Source organism: Salvelinus namaycush, chromosome 11 (assembly GCF_016432855.1).
Source record: "Salvelinus namaycush isolate Seneca chromosome 11, SaNama_1.0, whole genome shotgun sequence".
NCBI lineage: Eukaryota > Metazoa > Chordata > Actinopteri > Salmoniformes > Salmonidae > Salvelinus > Salvelinus namaycush.
Window position 1 is genome coordinate 25,175,317 of NC_052317.1, and position 12,431 is coordinate 25,187,747.

The window sequence follows — 12,431 nt, forward strand, 5'->3', positions numbered from 1 at the left end:
TGAAGGTCCGCTGATTAACATATACAATCCAATACAAAGTAATTTAGGAGAGATTGGCAATCCCCTGGCAAGAATCAATCCTTCAACATGTAATCTACAAATGAATTACCAACCAATAAATGCAAACCCAAAGAATAAGACTCATGGCCAGATGTCCTCAATAAAAGCAATACAGTGAAATGTCTCTTAGAAGTCATGTAGAAAACACAACACAATCTAATGAAGAAGTGAACGGGCAAAACACAACACAATCTAATGAAGAAGTGAACGGGCAAAACACAACACAATCTAATGAAGAAGTGAACGGGCAAAACACAATACAATCTAATGAAGAAGTGAACGGGCAAAACACAACACAATCTAATGAAGAAGTGAACGTGCAAAACACAACACAATCTAATGAAGAAGTGAACGGGCAAAACACAACACAATCTAATGAAGAAGTGAACGGGCAAAACACAACACAATCTAATGAAGAAGTGAACGGGCAAAACACAATACAATCTAATGAAGAAGTGAACGGGCAAAACACAACACAATCTAATGAAGAAGTGAACGTGCAAAACACAACACAATCTAATGAAGAAGTGAACGGGCAAAACACAACACAATCTAATGAAGAAGTGAACGGGCAAAACACAACACAATCTAATGAAGAAGTGAACGGGCAAAACACAACACAATCTAATGAAGAAGTGAACGGGCAAAACACAACACAATCTAATGAAGAAGTGAACGGGCAAAACACAATACAATCTAATGAAGAAGTGAACGGGCAAAACACAACACAATCTAATGAAGAAGTGAACGGGCAAAACACAATACAATCTAATGAAGAAGTGAACGGGCAAAAAACAACACAATCTAATGAAGATGTGAACGGGCAAAACACAACACAATCTAATGAAGAAGTGAACGGGCAAAACACAACACAATCTAATGAAGAAGTGAACGGGCAAAACACAATACAATCTAATGAAGAAGTGAACGGGCAAAACACAACACAATCTAATGAAGAAGTGAACGTGCAAAACACAACACAATCTAATGAAGAAGTGAACGGGCAAAACACAACACAATCTAATGAAGAAGTGAACGGGCAAAACACAACACAATCTAATGAAGAAGTGAACGGGCAAAACACAACACAATCTAATGAAGAAGTGAACGGGCAAAACACAACACAATCTAATGAAGAAGTGAACGGGCAAAACACAACACAATCTAATGAAGAAGTGAACGGGCAAAACACAACACAATCTAATGAAGAAGTGAACGGGCAAAACACAATACAATCTAATGAAGAAGTGAACGGGCAAAAAACAACACAATCTAATGAAGATGTGAACGGGCAAAACACAACACAATCTAATGAAGAAGGCAACGGGCAAAACACAACACAATCTAATGAAGAAGTGAACGGGCAAAACACAACACAATCTAATGAAGAAGTGAACGGGCAAAACACAACACAATCTAATGAAGAAGTGAACGGGCAAAACACAATACAATCTAATGAAGAAGTGAACGGGCAAAACACAACACAATCTAATGAAGAAGTGAACGTGCAAAACACAACACAATCTAATGAAGAAGTGAACGGGCAAAACACAATACAATCTAATGAAGAAGTGAACGGGCAAAACACAACACAATCTAATGAAGATGTGAACGGGCAAAACACAACACAATCTAATGAAGAAGTGAACGGGCAAAACACAACACAATCTAATGAAGATGTGAACGGGCAAAACACAACACAATCTAATGAAGAAGTGAACGGGCAAAACACAACACAATCTAATGAAGAAGTGAACGGGCAAAACACAACACAATCTAATGAAGAAGTGAACGGGCAAAACACAACACAATCTGAGTATCACTTGCTCTAATCCATCAAATTAATTCCTGTTGCGTGAAAGGCTGTAAGGCCATAAGTAAAGAGGCTGTGTGTGTGTGTGTGTGTGTGTGTGTGTGTGTGTGTGTGTGTGTGTGTGTGTGTGTGTGTGTGTGTGTGTGTGTGTGTGTGTGTGCGCGTGCGTGCGTGCGTGCGTGTGTGTGTCTGAGAGAAGAAGGACTGCTAGACACACACACACACACATACAAAGCCCTCTATTCCTGGATATGCGAGCGGTGAGCAGCAGCGTGATTCATCTGGTTGGTTACAGTGAGCTTGGACATTACAATGTGGAGCACAATGGCTGTGTAATCGGCCCTGACTGACCGGGAAGGAGACACTCGCCACAGGGACTACAACTCAATTTAGCTGGGGTCACCAGGTCAAACCTCCTCAATTAGTGCTGGGGGAGAGGGGAGAGGACACAAACTGCACATGAATAACTTTCTTAATGAGCATTATTTGAACTGGTGCTGATTAGGGTCATAAATAATTTGCAATGGAGGAGCCATGTGTTAATCATACACTGTTATGTTTGTAATCCTTCATGTATTATTATAATGTAAACATGTTCTGAATATGAATAGTAATTCTGAAGTAGTTTGAAATCGAATAATACCTTATTGAAAATAATAATACTATCAAAGGATAAATAATCATACTAATGTATTATTTTATATTATGATCATATTTATTAAACAAAAATAATAATACTTTATGTATTTTATTCAAACAAATTTGTCAGGAAATCAGTCATTGACAGCAGATCGGGGAGGCACCATCTCCCAGCAGACAGACAAGCCATGACAACAGGAGACACACGCCATGAAATAAGAGTAGATATCGGCCAGCTCCCGTGGCACCCAGACAGGCCCAGCACAACTCACTGAGCCCCAGCCTCCAGCACATCAAGAACACTGACAGCCATGTTAATGGGATTTCTATGGCTCCATCATCATTTCCTTAATGATAATACTAACCATATTTTTGAGTCACATTAGAAAAGTGTTAATGGGTGTTATATCACAGATCATTAATTGTAAAAATAATAAATAAAATAGAATATCGGGAGCTTATTAAAGTAGAAATGGCATTAGAGCTTGCTAGAGTTTAAAGTATAGGAAAATAAAATTGAGTGAATAGCATATCTACTCTGTCTCTGACTTTAATCATTAAAAGCAAATGAGTGCAGCTCTTATTGCATTTTTTTATAATTATGAATACATACTGAATAATTATTTTTCATTAATATTCGCAACAACAAAACTCTAAAGCTCAAGTACTGTATGGCCTAGTTGCAATCACTTGGTTTTCATTAGGTACTGTAAATTTGGTTTGCAAATCGAAAAAAGTGGCTATGGATCCACGGAGTGCAGCACATCTGCCTAGTTCCATATTGGCCAGGTTGGACATCAATAAATGCATCGATACTGGACTAGAGATGGAGACATAGTTTAACTATGGTTGAACTCTCAACATTTGCACCACTTTAAATCAACCCCTCTAATATGACAACAATAAAGCCTGAACGTCAATGACCTGAAATAAAATTAAATCAAGTCATATAGACCCAATTCAAAAGACAAAATGGTGAGGAGAAAAAAAATGTGTTTATCAAGGCAAAATCTAGACTGTTAACTAAGCTAAAACGGGGTTATTTTTGATAGTCCGCCTATAGGACACAGACGATCTATGTTCGCTGTTGATTTCATAGCATTTTCTTGACTGTAATAAGCATTCATACTATTTCCATATTATGGATTCACATGAACCCATATCAAATGGCATACAGTCTTCTTCTATCCAATGCCAATTCCCAGAGTTCACTCATGTGGTGACGGAACTCATCTTGTGATAAACATCAAATATTTAAGGTGTATATGACATGACAACGATTTCATCATACTCTGCTATACATTAACTAAATTGTGCAGAAAATAAATGTATGTATGCAGACGACAGCTACCCTGGAAATATAGTTTTCAGCCAATGAAGACAGAGGACTGGGAGAGAGTGCTCTAAGAGAAAATATCAACCCAGTCTCTCTCTCGCGCTCTCTGCTCAGGAAGTCAGTGAGCAACGTGGCAGGCAGTCATATGTTCTGTATGTGCAGAATCTGGACTAATCTGACTGAGGGATCGTCCTTCTATTCCTCTATCACTGCAGATCACTGTGACTGAACAAGCTTCTGACCCAACACTTCAGCATTCACATCAAAACAAAATCACGATGCACCCGCCAGTTTAGAAATGCAGATGGAACAGGATTGAGTAAATGTCAGTGGCGAGGGTGAAGTGTTTGCATATAAGTGAATTATGTACGGTCTTGTCCTGTGCCATCTATTCCCCTGAGCATTAACGTCGCCGGCTACTTCTCTCAGACTTAATTGAAACGGGACTTGTAACGTTGCCCTTTTCCTCAACGGGACCAAAACATAACCTCTGACTCCCTCTAGCATCCAATCGACAGAGAAGTTAAAGGGGGACAGATTCCACAGAGAAAAGAAAAGGGGAAAGATTCCATAGACAGAATAAGAAGAAAAAGAGAGGCGACCATCAAGGCTTTATTTTGTCCTCTTTCTTGTAAGCATTTCACTGTAAGGCCTACTACATCTGTTGTATTCAGCATTTCACTGTAAGGCTACTACACCTGTTGTATTCAGCATTTCACTGTAAGGTCTACTACACCTGTTGTATTCAGCATTTCACTGTAAGGCCTACTACACCTGTTGTATTCAGCATTTCACTGTAAGGTCTACTACACCTGTTGTATTCAGCATTTCACTGTAAGGCCTACTACACCTGTTGTATTCAGCATTTCACTGTAAGGCCTACTACACCTGTTGTATTCAGCATTTCACTGTAAGGCCTACTACACCTGTTGTATTCGGCATATGTGACAAATACAATTTGATTTGATTTCTCTCTCTGTACATGCTGTCTCTCAACCTAAGTCAACCGATAGCCTACCGTACGCCCCCGTCTCCGGACATGATTGGGATTGACTGTCCCTGCATGTGCCATCAGCGTCTGACCTTACTTTATCAGTCACAGAACAAAGTGTTATTTTACTGTCAGGGTGAGACATGGACACTGACCATGTCTCTAACCCACACAACACAATCAATGACACTGTGTTCTGAAACTCTGCAATTACAGTCTGAAAGGTAAACTACCTACAGTAACAGCTACCATTACATTCAAACACTGACCACTGTCTCTAACCCACACAACCCACACAACACAATCGATTACACTGTGATCTGAAACTCTGCAATTACAGTCTGAAAGGTAAACTACCTACAGTAACAGCTACCATTACATTCAAACACTGACCACTGTCTCTAACCCACACAACCCACACAACACAATCGATTACACTGTGATCTGAAACTCTGCAATTACAGTCTGAAAGGTAAACTACCTACAGTAACAGCTACCATTACATTCAAACACTGACCACTGTCTCTAACCCACACAACCCACACAACACAATCGATTACACTGTGATCTGAAACTCTGCAATTACAGTCTGAAAGGTAAACTACCTACAGTAACAGCTACCATTACATTCAAACACTGACCACTGTCTCTAACCCACACAACCCACACAACACAATCGATTACACTGTGATCTGAAACTCTGCAATTACAGTCTGAAAGGTAAACTACCTACAGTAACAGCTACCATTACATTCAAACACTGACCACTGTTTCTAGCCAACACAAGACAACCAATAAATAATACTCTGCTACTACATTATGAGGGGAAATATAATCTGACAGACACCACCTAATGCAAACACTGAAACTATGCAAAATCCCCAAAACAGATGAAAAGGAAGGCTGTCTTGTGAACATCAGTATAAGTGTGACTGCCTCCCTACGGATAGAGGTGGACAAAGAACAATAAACAACATCTGCCTGCTCTCTTCTGAAAAATCTAGGACGGGTCCACATTTCATTACAACTTTACTTAAAGACAAGACAGTTGTGGAGAACATATGGGAGTAGAAACCGTTTCTGCAACTAAGCTGTTGCATTTGGATTTCAATAGCAATGCAAAAACAAACACTAAATGTCATCACTCAGACAATATTTAAAATATTGCATGCAGTCTCTCTCTGACACATACTGTTTACTCACACACACTCAACACACACACGCACACGCACACGCACACACACACACACACACGTACACACACAGAAGAAATGTGCCTACACACAGAAGAAATGTGCCTACACACTAAAGAAATGCACACACACACACACACACACACACACACACACACACACACACACACACACACACACACACACACACACACACGCGCACACACACGTACACACACAGAGAAGAAATGTACCTATACACTAAAGAAATGTGCACACACACACACTTGTAGCACATCTGCTGGTTCAAACAGATAATGTCTAAGTGATTTATCTTTGGAGAATAGAGAATGTCATTTCACCTACAGCATCAAAACCAGTCAATGCCACCAAAGTGTGAGCTGCTGACAAAAACAGAAATCTATCTATAGAGGCGTTGTTTACTGTGAATATAACCAGCAGACACAGACACACTTGAAACAGTCTGTGACAAGAACAGTGAGATGTGCATGATACACTCACACTCACATTCCCCTCTCTCCTGGGTATCGATTTAAAATGGTCGCTGTAGGAATTTTACCATAGACCATGTAACTATCCTTGGAGATGAAGACTTCCGAGAATGAAAGGGGAGAAAGAAAGAGTCAACAGACCACAAGCTGAGACAGTGAAATTGTGGACAATTATTTGCTGAGCAAAATACAATGCCTGTCAGATGAACTGCAGCTCAACCTGGAACCCCAGCAGCTACCATACCACAAATACTAGAGAAATACTGTGTGTGTAAAGCTGGCTACCGTAAAACCGTGTAACTGACGGTTATGGATGAAGAAATCATTAAAATAAAATAACCGTCATAACTGTTTTGGGGGAGGGAACATGGACTCTTCACAACGTGATGAAACTTTGTTACTCCTTGCTGAAACAAAAGGTGTTGTTGTAGCAAACAAGTCTCCCAAACGAGTCGCCCCCCTCCCCCACACAATGTAGCAGCAGCGCACATAGAAATAGAACAAATAGAACAGGCTTGGAACCTCTAACCCTGGAAATTTGACTGTAAACTCATGGGTACACTACACTCGCAATGGCTTCCTAGTATTGTGATGCAATCATTTCCATGGTAATGTAGAATGTTCATTCAAATGATGTTATTTGACGTGGCTCATGCAATGGAAAATATTTTTGGTTTTGTCAGTTAAGCTGAATCAACAAATCCCAGCACATATTGATGGGTGCACTTCCTGCTTTTACTTCCTGCTTTGCTCCTATGGGCACATTCACAATGGCCGCCTATATGCCATCACTGGCTTGAATGGGGACAGGTGTTCTATTCATCATTTTTCTATGGCAGCTCATGCAGTAAGGAGCAGAGGAAAAAATGTGCTTAAATGGTTTTTTTAAATAATAATGCATACATTTTTTTGCTATTCGAACAGTGACCCTGGTCATTTGGCTGGCCAATTACGTCATCCAATATTCCATGACCGTCACAGCCCTATGTGTGTGTGTGCGTGTGCGTGTACGTATCTAAGAGGGTGAAGTTAGTGTACATCTCAGAGTATTAGGATATATACCTTTGGTACATATCATAATGTGTCCAATTAAGAATAAACTAAGACAAAGTCCATCTCAAATGAATGTGTACAAAAATAATGTATCACTTTGGAAACTGAGAGTCTATCAAATAAATACACATCACATGTGGATGTAGTTCTGCTTTATGCTTATAATCATGTAATAGCATTCGTTATAATATAGGCCTAATGTGGAATAGATTAAATGGTTGATGAAATGAAAAAATCCCCACTATTGACCAGTAATGATAAAGTTATTAGGTAATCTGACAGTTCGTGAAATCTAATTATCAAGGCTCTCAAGGAACAGGTCAAACGCAAAGTAGTACCTTCTAGCTATCAATTTAATCTACTAATCTCCTCCTCCACAAACACACACTTTATTAAAAATGATTCCTCCCATTTAATATCAGACTCGCGTCACGTGACACTACAAATCAACCATTCCAGCAGACAGACAGCTCAAGCTCCGAACTTCAGCGTCATTAACAGATCCAGATGGTCCTCAAACTCGCCGCGTTCCATCACATCGCTCGGGGTAGCCTATTCCGTATATAGCTGTCTCATTTCTCCCCTCTCTAGCTTCCTAAATGTACACAAATTAAAATGTTACTATACCATGAGGGTTTTTTCCTACAAGAAAAATGCATGCGCCAGGCGTTTCCAAATGAGTATGTAAAAAAGGGGGAAACACTTTTAAACGAGAGGAAAATAGTATCTAATCACTGTAAAAACATGGATTCACACTACCGTATACAAGTTGATTTAATCTATAACGTTAGTTGGTGAATTTGGTTGGTTTCCACACCAACATAGTTTACGATCTTTTTCAGAGGCATCCAACATATCACTTACCTTTCAATGATCTTGGTTTAGCTTGCTTGCGGCGCGACATCCTACAGAAAACGCTGAAGTTGCTCAGTTTCAGACAGATAAATTGGATTCACTAAGGATATCCTTTTTAAATTTCACTGACAATAGCAGCGAGTGTTATTTTACCATTACAAAAAAATGTATATGGTCTGAATATCAGTTGCGATTATTTTGTGATGAGTAGGTGGATGTAACCTAATGTTAAAATCCAATGAATCGGTAGGCAACTCTATTTAGTTCAACTGCGTATCGGGAAAAGTGTCAGAATATAGTGGTACCGTCATGCGCTTCCATTCTCCAGCAATACACATTCGCGTGTACTGTAGGTATAGGCTAATGGTCGTTTAGAAATAAAAGCTGAACTGTTGCTTTTAGCTTCAGATCTCAAATGCAGTCGCGTGAGAAAGACATAAGCAAAACGCCTGCTGTGAGAGAGCAAAAATGAAACAAAAGAAAAAAAGAATAACAATTTTCCCTGCATATCCACCTAGAAGCATCAAAACTCTTATAGAGTCTTCCTTTTCCCACTCCAGTTAGCTAATCATGGATTAGGTTCGGAATCTGATCTAAATCTACGTCTAAATTGGTTTAAAAAGAGGATGAAGAAGCAGAGAGAAGATGGAAGCTCCCTCCTCATCACAAACCTGCAAGGTCTTGGACTGCGCTGTCGCTCCGGTAGTCCACATAATAATGGAAAATGGAAGCAAGGCCCCCAAAGCCATCAGGATGGCTCCAGAGGGGGCCCCTACCCCGCAGGGACTCGCTCTGTACGTAATCACTGAGGAAATCATTGTCAGCCTGCCTGCACTCACACACAGACAGAGAGGCATGATTAAAATCCTCGGGATCATGGCAAGATGCGGATTACTGGATCTGCTAGTCCCCGGATCCGGAGTCGAACTCACAACCCAAAATCTGCTTGGTCGCCCTCGCAGTCTCGTCTGTCTCGGCTCGCGGTCGACCACTCTCCGTCTTCGGCAGACGGACTGGTCCCCCTTCTGGTAGAAACGGTTAAGCAGGGAAGGAGTTTTTTGTTGTGGCTGTTGACATCCCTCATGTGAGTGGTAGGCAACCATGCCATTTGGTGTTTGGGAAGAACAATTGAACATGCTTGTTTGAAATATTCACCTATTGCAGATTAAAAGAAATTGCTATATTAATTATAGATATTATATTATTAATTTCTGTAATATACATGCGTTATTACTATCTAGCCTATTCCTGTTTATTGTAATACAATTCATCCTCCGAAGTCAACAATTTATTTCATTATTTGTGTATAAATAACAACAACTCTCACACACACAAACACACACACACACACACAGACTCTTTCTGTCTCTCTCTCTCTCTCTCTCTCTCTCTCTCTCTCTCTCTCTCTCGCTCTCTCTCTCACACACACACACAAACACACACACACACACACACAGACTCTTTCTGTCTCTCTCTCTCTCTCTCTCTCTCTCTCTCTCTCTCTCTCTCTCTCTCTCTCTCACACACACACACAAACACACACAGACTCTCTCTCTCTCTCTCTCTCTCTCTCTCTCTCTCTCTCTCTCTCTCTCTCTCTCTCTCTCTCTCTCTCTCTCTCTCTCTCTCTCTCTCTCTCTCGGCAGTGTCTTGTTATAGAGGTGCTGGCTACTGGTTTAACTCCCCACGAATGTCCAGGTCCATACCCCTGCTATGTGAAAATTAGATCCAGAGAAGGAGTCCTGTGGTGGGCTTCTCACTCTGGCCTCTTCCCCCCACATCCTGGTAGAGCGACGCCACTGTCAGGGGCCTCATAAAAAAAAAATCACACAAACACAAGGACATCTCTCCTCTCAATGCATTTTTATTCTGTTGAATTCATACAGAATGGAGGCTGAGAGGGAGAGAAGAGTGTTGCTCGACACCTCATATAGACATGTAGAACAGTAGAACAGTAGCACAATGGAGTCTAAATACTTACGAAATATCACATGCACCTCCAAGTACATCTTGGTACCTGTATTACAGTGTAAATTAAGAGTTAATTTCCAAATCTCTATATCCATCAGTTTTTCACATTTGTGTTTTCACCAGAAATGATTGCTTATGGGTACCTTAACGTGTGTGTCAAATATTACTGTTCTCAGATTTTTTTAAATGTTTTTTTTCTCAAAATGCTATATATCTATTGTTTAGCTGTCACGCCCTGACCATAGAGAGCTTTTATTCTCTATGTTGGTTAGGTCGGGTGTCTCGTTCTGACCTTAGTTAATTTTTTATGTCTTTATTTTAGTTTGGTCAGGGCGTGAGTTGCGGTGGGCATTCTATGTTTTGTAGTCTAGGTTTTGTATGTCTGTGTTTGGCCTGGTATGGTTCTCAATCAAAGGCAGCTGTCGATCGTTGTCTCTGATTGAGAATCATACTTAGGTAGCCTGTTTTCCCACTAGGGGTTGTGGGTAGTTGTTTTCTGTTTTGTGCTATTTTTGTCATTTCAGTGTTCAGTTTATTTTGTTTATTTAAATGAACACTTACCACGCTGCACCTTGGTCCTCTTCTCCTTCACCAGATGAAAGCCGTTACATCGGGGTGTGATTTAAGGGTGGGTTATCTAGGTGAATTATATTTCTATGTTGGCCTAGTATGTTACCCAATCAGAGGCAGCTGTTTATCGTTGTCTCTGATTGGGGATCATATTTAGGTAGCATTTTTCCCATTGTGCTTTGTGGGATCTTGTCTATGTATAGTTGCCTGTGAGCATTATATTAGCTTCACGTTTCGTTTGTTCGTTTTGTTCTTTAAAGTTTTCTATTCCAAAATAAAGGATGGAAACATACCACGCTGCATCTTGGTCCACTCCTTATGACGATCGTGACAGAAGATCCCACCACAAACGGACCAAGCAGCGTGGCCAGGAGGTAAAGACATCCTGGACTTGGGAGGAGATAATGGCAGGAGACGAAAGCCTTCCATGGAAGCAGACACAGGAGGATCAACGGCGACTCCGAAGTTCACGACCACGACGTAAGCCCGAGAGGCAGCCCCCAATTTTTTGGGGGGGGGCACACGGGTAGGTCGGCGAAGCCGATGGGCGAGTCTGAGAGTGAAGAGGAATATTGGGATAGACTGAGCGAGGAGTATTGTGAGATAGTTGAGGGGAGTGATGAGGTAGAGTGGATGTTTTGGTGTCTGGAGCAAGACAGTTGCCGCGAGGAGCGTGGGACCAGTCAGGCACCATGTTTTGCGGAGATACGCAATGTGTCTCCAGTGCGCATCCACATCCCGGTTTCTGTGCCAGCTTCTCGCACTTGCCGTGCGAAAGTGAGCATCCAGCCAGGATGGGTTGTGCCTGCTCAGCGCTCCTGGTCTCCAGTACGGCTCCTCGGTCCAGGATATCCTGTGCCGGCTCTACGCACTGTGTCGCCAGTGCGCCTTCACAGCCCAGTGCGTCCTGTGCCAGCGCCCCGCACTTGCCGGACTAAAGTGAGCATCCAGCCAGGAAGCGTTGTACCGGTCCCACGCATCAGGCCTCCAGTGCGAGAGTTCCCAGTCCAGAGCTTCCGGCGAGAGTTCCCAGTCCAGAGCTTCCGGCGACAGTTCCCAGTATAGAGCTTCCGGCAACAGTTCCCAGTCCAGAGCTTCCGGCGACAGTTCCCAGTCCAGAGCTTCCGGCGACGTTTCACAGTCCGGAACCTCCAACGACATTTCACAGTCCGGAACCTCCAACGACGGTCCACAGTCCGGAACCTCCTGAGATGGTCCACAGTCCGGAACCTCCTACGACAGTCCACAGTCCCCGGCGACGATATACGATCCGGAGTCCCCGGCGACGATCTACGTTCCGGTTCCTCTGGCGACGATCCACGGTCCGGTTCTTCCGGCAACGAGCCACGGTCCGGTTCCTCTGGGGACAATCCACGGTCCGGAGCATCCGGCGATGATTCACGGTCCGGTTCCTCTGGCGACGACCATCGGTCCGGTTCTTCCGGCAACGAGCCACGGT